Raw genomic sequence first — 16,450 nt, forward strand, 5'->3', positions numbered from 1 at the left:
TAGCTTATATTTTGAATCCTCTCCAATCGTAATTCAGAATCATTCTATGTCATTTCCAGCATTGAACTAACTCCATATGCTGAAGACTTAAAAGTACTCTCCCACTCTGCTTCTTTTATGTTACAGATTTTGTAATTTTGCCAAATAACAGGCTTAGATCTTATCTAATAGCTTTTATTTATGTGTAGTTAGATTAGAAAATCCATTTCATTCCAAATGTCTTTAGTGTATGAGTATGTATATTATGAAACTAATTTACCGACATTTTATTAATCATTTAAATTTTATGTAATATTACTATAGCTTCATATACTAATATTGATGATTGAAAAACAATGATGGCAAGAATATAAGGCACTGGGATCACAGAATTTAATCTACAAGATAGTGAAATGCAGGGAGAAGGTGAGCAGTGACAAGTAACAAATAAGGCCCAAGATGAACTGCACTGAGCTTTGTCTTGCCCTGATATGCCTCTCATTGATAGATTTAAGCCCTATATGCATGCCAATACATTATTAATTTTAAAATGTTTCTAATAACTTGTTTTAAAATAAAACTTTTTAAGGTCTTAAGAGATGTTAGTGTAACTTTATGGGAACTATCTTGCCTTGTACAGGATTCAGGGAATATTGAGTCATAAGCTCAATATTATGCTCCATCTTTAGTAGCAATGATACTGAGATGAGGGAGGCACAGATACTCTTTACTTGTACAAAGGTATTTTGCATAACTTAATTCACTTCAGACTCATAAAACTAATTCCATCATGTTGACAAAGCCACTGAATTTCCTTGATGTTTCAGTTTATTTTAAAAACAAAAATGATGGTTTTTGAATAGATGATCTAGTAGCCATTTTGTCCAATTATAGCCCAAACACTCCTGGAGATTGACAACCCCTAACTGAAAAGGTGGAACTGATTGCTGTAATGGCAAGCCTGTCTCTCTTGTCATTAACTCCTACAAGATCTTAGGCCTAATTAGTAAGCACATGATGGCCTCTGAAACACAAACCAGTTCAGAGATGTCGGGGAATAAATTTCTATTAGTAAGACTAGAAAAGAACTGCCAGATGCCTCTGGGAAATAATTTTTTCTTAACCTCTTACACTAGACACTTGCAATGGTTATAATGCATGTTTATTTATTTGTCCCCTGACATAGTTTCTCATTGTTTATTGGAAAGTTTATTCTAAAGTAAAGTACACATGAAAAATAAAAGTTACAAATTTCAATATTAGCCTTTCAGTTATAATTTCTATTGGTATCTTAATCTTTCACTTGCTGAATAAAATGCAATCACAAACTACCCTTTTCACATTGAATGTATGTTTCATCTTTTGGAATTAGCCAAATAGTTTCAACTGAAAATAAAATTTTAGAACACATCTGACCAGCGAATAATCAACTTTTGGAACTTTGCTGCATATTTCAGTAAGGGAATTAATTGGAATACATTTCTAGTTTTCTTAATTATTTTAGTAGAATAAACGCAAGCCACATGTCTCATTCAGACAAAATCTCCCTTTCCTCTAGAAATTGTCTACAAAAAGCTACCCAAACAGCAAGAATTAAAGCTATATGAAATTTGTTTTTGAACACATGGTTGCAGTTGAGGTTTTTTTGTTGTTTCTTTAGGTTTTTTTTGTTATTTTTGTTATTTTTGTTTTTAGATTGAAAGTAACCAAAAAAAAAGGTTTTACATATAAAGTAACCTAACAGTTTTAATGTGAGTACATCACAAATGTATTTTAAGTGAAACTCAATATTAACTTTCCCCCTCAAGAACAGCTCAGGTATGTTTCTAAATATAAGGTTATGTAAAGATAAAAGTTCATAGAAATGGTAATTAAAATGGGTTAACAATAGTCTCAAAAAGGCAGCTAATGATTTTTTTTAGCTTTGCTCATCTGATGTTTGGTATTGTTAACAGAACAAAATTAATTTCCTCAAATCAAAATACATTTTAATTAAAAATCATTAGGCACCTCAGATAGTGTATATATCAACTTGATCTGACTTTGCCTCGTAGCTTTTCATTTGAGGTTATAGAGGAAATTACAGGCCTATGATAGGAGCATATCAGATATAACAGCCATGTATTTGAAATATCCTAAAAAGTAGAAAAGTCACTATTTTCAAATATTTTAATAGTTGACAACTGCTCAATAGGGCTGTCTCCTCCGGAGTGTACGTATCACCCCAAAAGTCAGTGGGTAATGCCGTGCTTTTTAATCATTCCCGGAAGTGCTGGAACATTTATGAGAATGACAGCGCTGTGTCATTCCAAATTGATTGAATCTGTGACTTGTTCCTGGAAGTCACTTTACGGCACACTATTATTATACAAGAAATGAAGGAAAATTACTGCTGGAGATAGGGGGAAAAGTTCACTGTATGGGTAACAGGGATAATTTCAAATATTATAAAGCATGTTGCTTAATCTATTTCTGCCTCAGTGTAACCTCCCTTTGTTGTATCAATATTACTAAGGTATATCAGCTACTATAAAGAAGCGCTTAGCTTCCAAAAGTATATCTTAGGTACAGTATCGAAGAAATATGAACTGCTGTCCTGAAGCCTAAAAACATGTTTTAAGACTTTATAAACATTGTTATATCCACACACCAGGCACATTCATGCTCATGGGTGTGTGCCCACACAGACACAGACACAGACACACACACACACACACACACACACACACACACACACTCACAAAAAGAATACATTTGTAACAGTCGAAAAATTGCTTTATTAAATGTTCTGTTCTAAACAGTGAAAATTTCCTGAATTATTTTGTTAACTTAAGCTTTAAACAGCAATCTAATATTGGTTTTCTCCAAATGACGTGGGTAGGGGTAATGTTTTTTTGTTTTGTTTTGTTTTTAAGATTTTATTGGTGAATTGGGGGAAGGGAACAGCACTGGGGAATTGGGAGAAGGGGAACAGACAAGTTGCTGTCCTTTTGTTCTTCAGTCTAGTTGTGGAGGACTTTGCTCCACTGGCCCATGCTGGCATCATCATTGCACTCTTCCCGGGCGAGGAAGATCAGTCGCAGGCCCCTGGATGGCTGCTCATGGCAGCTCTCAGCAGCCCACACCAGCTGCCAGCCGCTCATGCTGGCTGCCAGCCACACATGGTAGCCCATGGCAGCCCACTGAAGCAGGGGCTGCAGACTACGCCATTGCCAGCAACTCATGGCAGCCCACCTCCAGGTCCAACCGTTCTTTACCACCCTAGCTGTAGAGGGCAGCATCATTGGCCCTCATGTGGGATCTGAACCGGGGCCCCACTGCTCAGAGCCAGCGTACCAAGCCAGCTCTTAACCAACGCGCCACTCAGCCAGCCCAGGGGTAATGTTTTAAAACTTGTCTGTAGCCATCTTTTTTTTTAATGTTAAAGTGAATTTGGGGAAGTCGAGGGCTGAGATGACTTCATTACATTCACTATTTTACAAACTTCATAGCTAATCTAATGAAAGCACACATAAAATCAGTTTAAATAGCTTTGGGGTAGACAATTTATGTAGCATTTGTCTTAAAAAGTGTTATACAATATAGATTTTTGGTATTCTAACCTGTTATTTTTATATGGCATGCATGCTATTTTTTCATTTTTTATTAAAATTTATTGAAGTGACAATGGTTAGCAAAATTACATAGGTTTTAAGTGTACAATTCTATAGTACGTCATCTATATATCATGCTGTGTGTTCACCACCCAGAGTCAGTTCTCCTTCCATCACCATATATTTGACCCTACGACTTCACTGATATGTGGAATACAAAACTGAAAGCAACAAAGGAACAAGACAAATAAAAAAAAATGCATAAACACAGACAATAGTGGTTACCAGAGGGTCAGGGGAGAGGGAGGTGAGTAGAAGAAGATAAAGGAGGTCAAATATATGGATGCTATTTTTCTGTTGTGTGGATTTATTTGTCCCAATGTGTTTTTTTCTGAAAGGAGCAATTTGCACAGAAACAAACAAAGCTACAATCTTTATTGGCTTGAAATTTATACGAGTGTTTATACCCTGAGTACAGGGTACAGACTATCTCCCTTGCTTTAAACATATCCTGATGTTGCAAGATGTTTCCTACCATTTTTGCCAAATGCACTGGATGATTTATTTATGTGTTTGGTTAACTCCCAAAAGGGACTTGATGCATGTCAAGATTTTGCTCTTCTTTCCTTAACATGTTTTCCCATGCTACTTCAAATTCTGAGGACACAGGTTCTGATAAGAAGCTTTAGTGAGAACCGGTCATCTGCTTCCCTGTAGTGGTCAACTGGACTTGTAATATCATGACTGATCTTTCTAGTACCAACAGAAATTAATTGTCTTGCTATTCTCTAACACCTAGATTCTTTTTTTTAAATTAAATTTCATTGAGGTTGACAATTACATAGGTTTCAAGTGTACAATTCCGTAACACATCGTCTATATATCATGTTGTGTGTTCACCACCCAGAGTCAGTTCTCCTTCCATCACCATATATTTGATATTGGTTATGCTCATCTACCATCCCCCTCCTCCCTTACCCTCTGGTAACCACTAATCTATTGTCTGTATCTATGAGTTCTTGTTTTTTTGTTTGTCTTGCTCCTTTGTTGTTTTCAGTGGGATCATATGGTTCTCAACTTTTTCAGTCTGACTTATTTCACTCAGCTTAATAATCTCAAGATCCACCCATATTGTCACAAATGGCACTATTTTATCTTTTCTTATGGCAGAGTAGTATTCCATTGTGTATATATACCACGACTTCTTTATCCAATCATTTATCAAAGGACACTTCGGTTGTTTCCATGTCTTGGCCACTGTAAATAAAGCTGCAATGAAAATCAGAGCACATATATCTTTACAGATAAATGTTTTCAAACTTTTTGAGTGTATACCCAGGAGACGGGTTGCTGTCAAATGAGATATCACCTCACACTGGTTAGAATGGCTATCATCAAGACAAATCATACCTAGATTCTAATCATTAGCTTATCTATATATTCCCAAATCTGATTTGTATTCCATGTCATTCCCAATCCACGAATCCTTTCAATGTGCCCCAGGAACTCCTGGACAGTCATCATGGTATATCACATACTATATTCACAGAATTTTCTCTGACCCACCCCTTCACCTTCTTCCTTTAATTTGACCTTGGCTTTCATCTGAGATCACTGCTTCTGCTACAACCCTTGCAGATGGCTACTCTTTCTCCTTTAGAGTAAGTGATTCCTTATACTCTAAATTACTACTTTCAGACTCTCATGACTCTATACCCTCCCCCCTCTACACATACACACACTCTTGACTCCACTGATGTTTGTGTTACCAGTTTATACCTCTGTCATCAGACCTTGACCAGTCTTTCTGGTCAGCTCTTCTTGTTCAGGGACAACTTTTATAGTTGCCTTACTGACATCTATTCTATCACTGTCCTGGTCAACATTCTTCAAAATGCATTGCCATTTGAATACTGCATCTAACATCCTGACCATTGGGTTCTTTGTCTTCACTTTTATTGATTTTTCCTTCATCTTATACTCATAAGATGATACCCTAAAACTTGTCATTATAATAAATGCAGCACATCTCAAATCTCAATTTCAATTACCCTACCTTACAGCACTACCTGCAATATTTAAAACTTACTCTTTCTGGAACTGAAGTTAATTAATAATCCAATTCTCCTAGGTGACTATTTCAAAGGTTACTTTCTATGTCCTCTGACTTCCAAAATCCACTTTCTTCCTAACCGATAACCTTTCTATGTCAATGCTGTGCAGCCAACAGTTACTAGGATTTATGGTATTTTTGTAATTTGCACTGTGTTCTAAATTTTGTCTGTATTTAGACAAGCTTATTAGGTGATCTTTGTTTGTTTGTTTTTGTGTTTTCCTCTCACTTCATCACAGTCTTAGAGTGACATTTTCTTTTCCCTCAAATACCCTTTGTTTTTTTTTACTATAAATACTGTACATATGAAAATAATAAATTTACTCAGAAAATCTGATGTTAAAAATTGTCAGTATGGCTACCAAGAGAGACATTTCCATGGTAAAATCACAATTTAGGGTTTAGCCAATTTTGAGTTAACACCCGTATATTTTTAGTAATCTCAATTTTAAATGACCACATAATGTAAAATTTGTTTTTTTCAAGGAATTATACTTTTGACATAAATTGGACCTTACTGCATATGTTTATGGCTTTTTCTAAGTTGTGAGATTAGAGTTGTACAACTGACAACCCAGTACTATATATTGATGGGAATGAGGTTGAAACATTATTTTGGAGCAATAATTGATTTTGTTTTGAACTGCTTACCTGATCTCACACCCAGTGCTAATTATCTGGATTTATGTTCTCGGAAATACACCTAAAGACTCAATTTTTTTTTTTACTTTGCTAACTTACTTTTCTTTACTAAAGTATAATTTACATATAATAAATCTACTCATTTTAAGTATTGAGTTTGATGAATTTTGGTAATTGAACTCAGTTGTAGAACTTCTACCATGATTAAGATATAGAAAATTCCCATCACCAAAGTGACCTTTAATAATGTTATTTGGTAAAATTGCTTGTGTTCAATAAGAGAACATCGTGACCTAACTGTGAATGCTTGTCGGCTTCTAACATCATGAGTACTTCCTGTTAGTGTCCACTGTTTCTGAATATCAGGGGGTTGCTTTCTCTTTCACACTACTCTTTTAACTAAGAACAAAGCTTTAATCAGAAGATGACTTTTATATCTTCCTAGTACCAAATATACGTATTTAATATTGGAATAAATATACTTTCAGTTATTTTATGCTACATAGATAAAATGTCTCTATTCTTATACAAGGCAAACCCTTCTCCTTGTGTATTGAATTTCACTCCATATTTCTAAATGAATGTTTTCTCCTACTGTCTTCTTCTCTCTCTTTTAAAACATTTCTTTTCCTTTTATATTATATTATCTCCATCAGCACAAAAATATTCTGTATTATCTCCCATCTTAAAAATAAAGAAAAAGAAAAAAAGAACTCTCCCTTGATCTGTCATCCTCCTCCAGCTTTTATAGCACTTCTCTCATTTCAAATGAAATTACTTGACTGCTGTACATACTCAGAGTCATCATTTCATCTCCTTCTATTCTCCTTAAAGGTCATCGAGTTGTCCTCAGCATTCCACACAACAGCTACCATCAAAGGCACCATGGCTTCCATATTTCTCAAGTTCTCAGACCTCATTTTTTTTTTTTTCTTCATGCGAGAGTCAAACTGACAACCTTGCTGTTAAGGGCGCACGCTCTATCCACTGAGTCATCCAGGCGGCAGCTCAGCTTAAGGTGCCAAGTTCAGCCCCGGCTGCTGGTGAGCGTTGCCCACCATCGGACAAGCAATCTTGTCATTAGGAGCACGTGCTCTCACAAGCTGAGCCATCCTGCCACCTGTTGGCAGCTCAGTGGCAGCTCAACTCGGGCGCAGCTCAGGCGAAGCTCACTGGTCAATGTGGGAATTGAACAAACGACCCTGTTGCTCAGAGCTTGTGCTCTCAAGCAGACTCGTAACCAACTGAGCCACTTGGCCAGCCCCAGACCCTCATTTTATCTGACTGATCAGCAGCATTTAACATGATTGCTCCCTTATTGAAATATTGCTTTTATTAAATTTTGCAGTACCAAAATCTCCTTATTTTTCTTCTCAGCCCTTCTTCATCTCCTGTGATGTATTCTTTTTTTTCTTCTTGCTGACATGCATTTTGAAGGGTAACCTTGGCTTAAGTCCTCCCAAAATTTTCTTCTCTATTTACAGTCAATCTCTGGGTGATAATATCCAAATGATCATGTCACCTATAGAGAAATAATTTCAAAATTTTATCCTTACCCCATACCTTTCCCCTGAAAATTGGACATTTATAGCCACCCAGAATCTCAAATGTGGCATGCCTTAAGCTATTCTCTTTATTGCCTTCCTCTGTAGGATAGTCTCTGATCCCTGTTAGCATTCTAGGAATCCATCTAAACCAGTTGCTTTTTTAGCTTGGATTGATACAAAGTGTATTTCACGGGCTCTCTTACCAGATGGCTTCTTGTTAGGTTTTGCTGATGTAAGACTCTGGCAAAAGATTGGAAAGTGGAAAGAATTATAAAATATTTTTATGGCTTCTGAGTGTTTCTGGCAGTGGTTGTCCCAGCATTGCTGGTGGAGATGGCAGTGCTGAGGGAAAGTTAGGGAGCAGGAGGAACAGCGGAGACAGCAATCGGACTATGGTAACAGCACTTACGGTAGCAGCGGCACAAAGATTACTTTGGTAATCTTACCTATCCCTTTGTGCTCCTACAGTTCTTCAATCACACTTTTGAAAAACAAATTCTCTACATTACCTACATCTAAATTCCTGGCGTAGTTTCTGTTTACATGATTGAAGACTGAACGATAAAGTACTGACTGAGCCAGGAGGGCTTTGAGGAAACAGATCTTTTGGGAATAGTTATCTAACATAATTAGGCCTGAAAAAAAGTGATGACATCCTTATCAGTGGAAAATAAACTAGAAGAGGAATTGATGTTACTCAGGGATAGACGCAGTGACTCATGACTTTGGTCTTCCTTTTCTGAAACAGTGGAAGTCTTCCTTTGGATGAAAGATGGCTGCATCTATTAGGAAGAAGCATGGTTGTTGAGCAGCCAACAGAGGGGACAGTGCCAAGTAGTGTCTTGCCTGTCAGCTCCACACCCACCCTTTCATACCTCATTTCTACCTTCAAGTTAAAAAACATAAATTATGTTTCCCCATCTGCTTTGCCAGCTGGCGTCCCCTATTGCATTCTTCCAATGGAAGATACAGGCAAGGGATTTGAATGCAGGAAGAAAGGAAAAAAATCAATTCATTTTTCTAACTTACTGAAGTAACTAATCTTTGACTAGTTATAAATTATTAGTCAGGAAGTGATTAGTTTAAACTACCATAACAAACAACTCCAAAACCTCATGGGCTTGTTTATTATTCAGACCACATGTCCACCCCTGGATAATTTGAGGATTCTGTTCCTTGTCAACCTAACCCAGAGATTCAAAATTATAGCACATCCACCATCTGGAATATTGTTAACTGTTGGGCAGAGGTAAGAGCTTCTTTTCACATTTCATTAGCCAAAGCACACCACGTGGCCACGCCTATCTCCCAAATTTCCTGGAAGCAGGAGTTTTTTTGGTATTAGCATTAATAAGCAGTACACTGCTCTTCCAACATATAAACTTATGCTTCCAACACCTTTGTAAACAATTCCCAGCATTAAAAGTCCCTGTACAATAAAAGAAAGAGATAAAAACAAGTCCTAGAGTATTTTCAGCTTTTGTACTGATCTTTAATGGAAACACCATCTTAAATCAGATTTTTCCCTAGTGTTCCTCATTGCAGTAAATTGGTTCTCCATAAACTTAGTAGTTTTTAAACAATAAAGCCTTGCTTCCCTCTCTTTCTTTTATATCACATACTCAATACATCAAAAATTCTGGCCACATCTAACTCTGAAATGTTTGCCAACCTAAACATTTCTAGCACTTCCACTGCTACCACATTGGTCCAAGCCACCATCACTTCTCATCACAGTTATTATAAAAGCTTCCTTACTGATCTGTCTGCTTCCAATCTTTTTTTACAACAGTTTTGGTAATCCTTTTGATATGTAAGTCAGAGTTTGTTGCTCCCTTCACTAAATTCCTCTGATGGAATCTCATCAGTTGTGAAGTAAAATTTCAGAACCCTGGTCTACCATCCTCTACACAATCTGATCCTTAGCCACATGATGGCATCTTCTCTTTCACTCTTCTTGCTCACAGACAGTCCTTTCACTATTTCCTATTCAGTCTTTGTCTTTGTTTTCTCTTCTGTCTGAAATATTCTTCAACAGATAGATGATAACCCACTCTTACATATAATTAATCCCTCTGATCAAATGTCAGGTCTTCTTTGCTTTATCTGAAATAGAACTCTCATAATATTCTATACCCATGTCTTGATTTATTTGACTTCAGGACAATTTTTACTTTTTAAAAGTTATGTGTCTCTTTATTTGCCTATTATCTGCTGCATTAACTAAGATGTACATTGCGTGAAGGCATTAGGTTTTCCTGTTTTTATTTTTTTTGCCTGGTGATAGAAACCTGATAAATAATTGAATGAATAAATAGCTTGTTTAGGTAAATCAATAATATTTCTTGGAGTTGTTGGTGCCCTCTGACATCTTTGTCTATAAAGAAGTTCTTAGTACATCACACTCCTGATATTTATAAGTCAAAGACTTTTTTTCTTCCCTAATGTCTCTGGATGCTATAGTGCTACATAGTAAGTATTGGGTGGTAGGTACATTAGTGATGGATTCAATCGTACTAGTAGAGGTAAGCAAGTAGACAGATAGATGCATACAAACATAGATAAAATGCATGCTTCATTCAAGGAAATTGAACTAACAAAAATTCAAGAAGGGCCTGTATCAGACATTGAGAAACTTCTAATGATAAGGGTTGAAGACCAGGCACAGAAGCTTACCCCTCACAGCACCCTGAGAATCAGAGCCAAAACCAAAAGTTTGCGATGTTAAAAGAAAAGGCTACACCGCACTATGATGTTGAATTTATTGCTAGCTCTGGGTGGTTTAAATGAATTGAGAATTGTTATTCATTACCTAATATGAAAGTGAGTGGTGAGCCTGACAGTGCTGATGGGAAGGCAGTGGGAGAATTTTTGGAAACTCTAGATAAGCTGACTGTGGAGGAAACTTATTTCCCTGAGCAAATATTCAATATGCATGAAACCTCCCTATTCTGGAAACAATGCCTGAAAGCACTTTCATCCATAAGGAGGCCAAGTCAATGCCAGGTTGCAAGGCTTTTAAAGACAAGATAACAGTCTTGCTTGGGGGCAGTGTTGCAGGCTACAAATTGAAACCCTTTGTGATCTGGCACAGTGAGAACCCCAGGGCCTTCAAGGATATCGATAAGCACACACTGCCTGTGTGTTACAGGAGCAATAAGAAGTCATTGGTGACCCAGCTCCTCTTCAAAGATCCCCTCCTGAATTGGCATGCCAGTGCTATGGAGAAGTACTATTTGGAAAATAGCGTACCTTTCAACATTTTGATTATTGTTGATAATGCTTCTGGGCATCCTCCTTTTATTGGTGATCTTCATCCCAATATCAAAGAGGGGAGAAACCTCCCTGCAAACACCACTCCTTTCATCCAACCAGGATAAGGAGTTATAACAGCTTTTAAGGACTACTACATGAGGAGGACCTTAGCCCAGGCTATCTCTGCAACTGAAGAATACATTGATGCAACTCTGGAAGGATTACATCTATGACTGCATCAAGAACCTTACTTGTGGCGATGTCACCAAAAAGTGCACAAATTTTGGCATCTGGACGAAGCCACTCAAGAGGTTTGTCCATGAATTCAAAGGATTTGCCAAAAATGAAGAAGTTGTAAAAGTCAACAAGGCTGTGGTTGAGATGGAAAACAACTGTAACCTGGGTGTGGATGAGGGTGACGTTGAGAAGCACTTAGAGGTGATTAGTGAAGAACTGACTAATGAGGAGTTGTTGGAACAACTGGAACAGGTACACATAGCTGAGGAAGGGACAAGAGAAAAGGCAACTGAAGGAGAAGAAAAAGGAGAATCCCTAAGAAAATTCAGTGAAGGGTTTAGCAGAAGCTTTTGCAGACTTCAACAAGATTCTTAAAAAGTCTGAATAAATGGACCCCAACACCAAAAGGTTTTCATTATTAGAAATGTTCATAATGCATTATCTGATCTCTGGTGTAAAAAAAAGAAAGAAAAGAAACACACAAACAAACTAAGCAAACATCCATGTATATACGAGGTCAGACAATTAAGTTTGTGAACTTGTCCTAGAAAAAGTGCTGCATGCCTCATTGCTGAATATCACTATGGTCACCTATGAAGTACTCCCCATGGGAAGCTATGCACCCACCCCAGCACCTAGTCCACCCTTCAAAGCAATTTTGAAACTCTTTTTCTGGAATGGCCATCAGAGCTATTGTCATATTACCCTTGATGTCCTGAATGTCATCAGAATGTCTTATTTTCAATATTTATTTTATCTTTGGGTAAAAATAGAAGTCATTGGGGGCCAGATCACATGAGTAGGGAGGGTGTTCCAATACAATTATTTGTGTACTGGCTAAAAATTCCCTCACAGACAATGATGTGTGAGCTGGTACATTGTCGTGATGCAAGAGCCATGAATTGTTGGTGAAAAGTTCAGGTCGTTTTCATCTAATTTTTTCATGCTGCCTTTTCAGCACTTCCAATAATAAACTTGGTTAACTATTTGTCCAGTTGGTACAAATTCATAATGAATAATTCCTCTGACATAAAAAATGTTAGCAACATCATTGCAACAAGTTCGTGAACTTAATTGTCAGGTCTCATATTTCTGAAAAGAGTGACACCTCCTCAAGAAGAGCCTTGGGCAGGTCCTTCAGGAAGTATTCCAGAAGAAGGCATTGTTATCATAGGAGATGCCAGCTCTTGCATGTTATTGCACCTGACGACCTTCTAGTGGGCCAAGCTGTGAAGTGGAAGACAGTGATATTAATGTTCCTGACCCTGCATAGGCCTAGGCTGGTGTGTATGCTTCTGTCTTAGTTTTTAACAAAAAACTTTACAAAGTAAAAAAAAAAAAATCAGAAAAGATTATAGGATTTCGCACCTATATTAAACACTAAATAAAATATCCTATTATTGTGAAGTTCATTTTATCTTTTTTATGTTCTGTCAATATTTATTACAAGAATCTGGACACTCCATTATTAGGTACACACAGGTTTCATGCCTCCTTGGTTGATTCATTGTTATCACTATAATATGCCCCTCTTCTCTAGAAATATTCTCCCTTGAAATGAATCAAATAATACTTTGTCAGATATTAATATAGCTATGCTAGCTTTTTATTATGAGTGTTTGTTATATTATTACCATTATTACCTGCTTTTTACTTTCCACCACAATGATTTTTTATATTTAAAGTGGGTATCTTTTAAATATCATATAGTTGTGTCTGAATACTTTTCTATCTAGTCTGACAGTTTTTGACTTTCAAATGGTGTGTTTAGTCCACATATATTTTATTTTCTACCATTTTTTATGGTGCTGGATTTAAGTTTACCACTTTGTTTTCTGTTTTGTTTTGTTTTTTCCTATCTTCTTTGGCATGAATTGTATGTATTTTTAATATTTCATTTTATCTCATTAAGTATATATGTCATATTTTAATGCTTGCTAAAATATGCATGTTAATTTTTACTACCTCCATTCGAATGATAACAATACTTTACAAACAGTATAACTTTACCAAACTATAATTCTATTTACTCCACTTTTTGCCTTTATGAACTTCTCTTATATTTTTCTTCTATAAACTGAAAATAAATGGTTATTATTTCTCCTCTAAAAATGTTAAAAAGTGCTTCTGAACACTTACACAAATATTTCATCTTTCCAGTGGTTTTTATTCCTTCTTGCAGTGTTATGATTTATGTGATATCATTGTACATCAGTCTGAATAATTTCTTTTGGCATTTATTGTTGTTAGTGTCCCTGATGACATGGTCTCTCAGTGCATGTCTATCTGAAGATATCTTTATTTCTCTTTCATTAATAAATTTTAGTTATATATATAACTTTAAATACACAGTTTTATTTCTAGAATTTTCTAAATATTCTAGTTTTCTACATTCTATTTATTTCTATTATAATTGGCCTTTGTTTCATTGTTCCTTTTATGTACTGTTTATTTTTTTCTTGACTGTTTATAAAGATATGCATTTTATATTTTGATTTTATTTTTATTTTTTGAGTTAAAATATGCTAGGATGTGATTTTTTTAAAAAAATGATTCACTATGTTTGTGTTTCATTAAACTTCACAACTTTGTATGTCTATATCTATCATCAAATTCGTGAAATCTGTGGCAATATATGTTTTGAACCATTTAATATTGTCCCACAAATCTTGAACACACTGTTCTTTTCTTTTCCTTTTTTTTATAAAAAGTTTCCATTTTGATAACTTTTTAATTGATTAAGCTCTAAATTGACTTAATCTTTGCTGTGTCTAATCTGCTCTTGAGCCCTTTAATTGATATATTTATACTGTTGACACAATTTGGTGTTTTGACAATTTCTATTTAGGTGCATTTTTGCTCTATTTCTTCTACTATTGAGAATACTATTCAATACATTACAATTATTATAATTCTCTTTCTGGAGGAGGATATAGTATATCTTAATGGCATTGGAAAACAAACTGGGCTAAGTCATGAATAGATAAGGAATATTGTAAGTATAGGGAAGCAATAATTGAAATAAACCAGTGTAGCTTTGCACACATATGATGTTCACTTTCTTTCTAAAGATAGTCTGCTATTTATAATAGCACAGTCAACTCTTTTATACTTTTCCTTATGTGATTTTGTGAAATGAATAAAAAAAAACCAAAAGCAGTATGTAGAGAATTATCTTTCTCTTAGTCTTTTATAGTTTTTGTACTGCAAAATAAAATGAAAGTAACTACTATGAGTAGTAGTAACTAACACTTCAAACAGCATGTTTAAACTCTTAACAATTACTTTGAAATCACCTATAATATATAACTAATAAACATAAACTTTATTAAAACCTTTTTAAATTAAAAATTTGGGTGCCAGTTGCTATTCAAACTAAGTATAATTTAGGAATTCTTTCCATACTTCATAATCTTTATTATAATTAAGTCAGTTTTATTGCTTTTTTAAATATTTACTTGAGTAATGATCAAAAGATAATTTGTCCACCACAATGAATAGGTAAATATTTAAGTGAGGAATTTAATCACAATCAGAGCTTCCTCTCAGTGTAAATTAATGTGTCTGAGAGTCATATGGTAAAACCATACTTGAAAATTGGTTTATAACAGTATTTCTGATGAAGAAATATTAGTTGAAAGAAACAATTGACTTAAATATATTAAAAATATTCATTCTGTTTTACATGCATGTTTTAACATGCATAAAAATAAAATATATGTTCACATATTTAAAATATACTTATTAACAATGGTCTGCATTATATATTCTACTTCTTCACTGAAAGAGATGTATAAAGCTCAGATAAAAGCTAGAAATCATAAAAACCTAATTTGATTTTTAAAGTGAATCCAAAATAAGACACATTTCTTAGGTTAATAAGTAATTACAGGATGTTCTGTTTCTAAATAAATAAGGTGATTTTGCCTTCAGGAGGTAAGTGTGAACAACAGAGGATAAAAAAGAAGGCATTTAACTTGCAAAATAGCATTATATGAAAAGGATATATGTTATTTATAAAACTACCTATGTAATTTGAAAACCTATTAACTCCTAATGAACTGAATTTCTGAGTTTCTAAAGGGGCAAACATAAAACAGGATTTTAAAATATTGTTCAAAAAATACTATATAAATTGAGTTTATGTTTTATTATCTGTACAAAAACAGTAGCATAATATATTTCTTTCTGACAAATCTATTTAAAAACTTAATTCTGGAGATTCTACAAATCTTTAAAAGAAACACATCAGGAAAAATGATAATAATTATAACAACCTTTTACTAAATGTTAATTGAGTGACAGGCTATGTATTTCAATATTTTATAGATATAGATCACTTATTTCTGATAACATATTTATGGTATTTCTAACTCATTTTGTAGACAAGAGAATCTAGTCTCAAAGATCTTAACTAACTTGCTCAAATTTACCAGTTTAAGCTCAGTATTTTAATCCAGATTTGCTGTCTTCAAAAATTGTTTAATCACTACACTCTACTGGCTTCCACATGCTGATAATTCTTTAAATAATTTCAGCTGTATCATTAAAAATATTAATAGTTCCTTTCTTCAGTTGATTAGAAAGTCTATCAGTAAATTTCCTTATTGTTGCCTCTCATGTGACAATGCTGTATTTTAAATGCAAAAATGCCTTGGTGTTTAATGATTCTAAATTCTGAATGGTTTGGCCTACCACTTCCATTTGCAGTATAACCTTGTAGGGTACACTCTGCTTGAATCCCAGTGCTAGAATTAAAGTGTCCTTCAGTGGATATGTTATTATAGGTTTATGTTCATAAATGTAAATTGGCTCATTAGAGAAGGTTCTTCCCAGGTGCATTGACCCAGGTTTACTTTTTCAGTAGCAACTTGGAGGTAGTTGTTTAGAAAAATCAAATCAAATTCAAATTCAAATTAGAAAATCAAATCAAATTCACAGATAATGCAACATAGTCTCATGTGACTGAGATTTTGTTTTTTTTTTTCTTTCTTTTTTTTTATTGTTAGTTTCAGGTGTACAGAACAATGCAATAGTTATTCTTTTCACCCTCACAAAGTAACAACCCCCCCTCCCCCCATCTA

The sequence above is a fragment of the Hipposideros armiger genome, unplaced genomic scaffold (assembly GCF_001890085.2).
Source record: "Hipposideros armiger isolate ML-2016 unplaced genomic scaffold, ASM189008v1 scaffold_353, whole genome shotgun sequence".
NCBI lineage: Eukaryota > Metazoa > Chordata > Mammalia > Chiroptera > Hipposideridae > Hipposideros > Hipposideros armiger.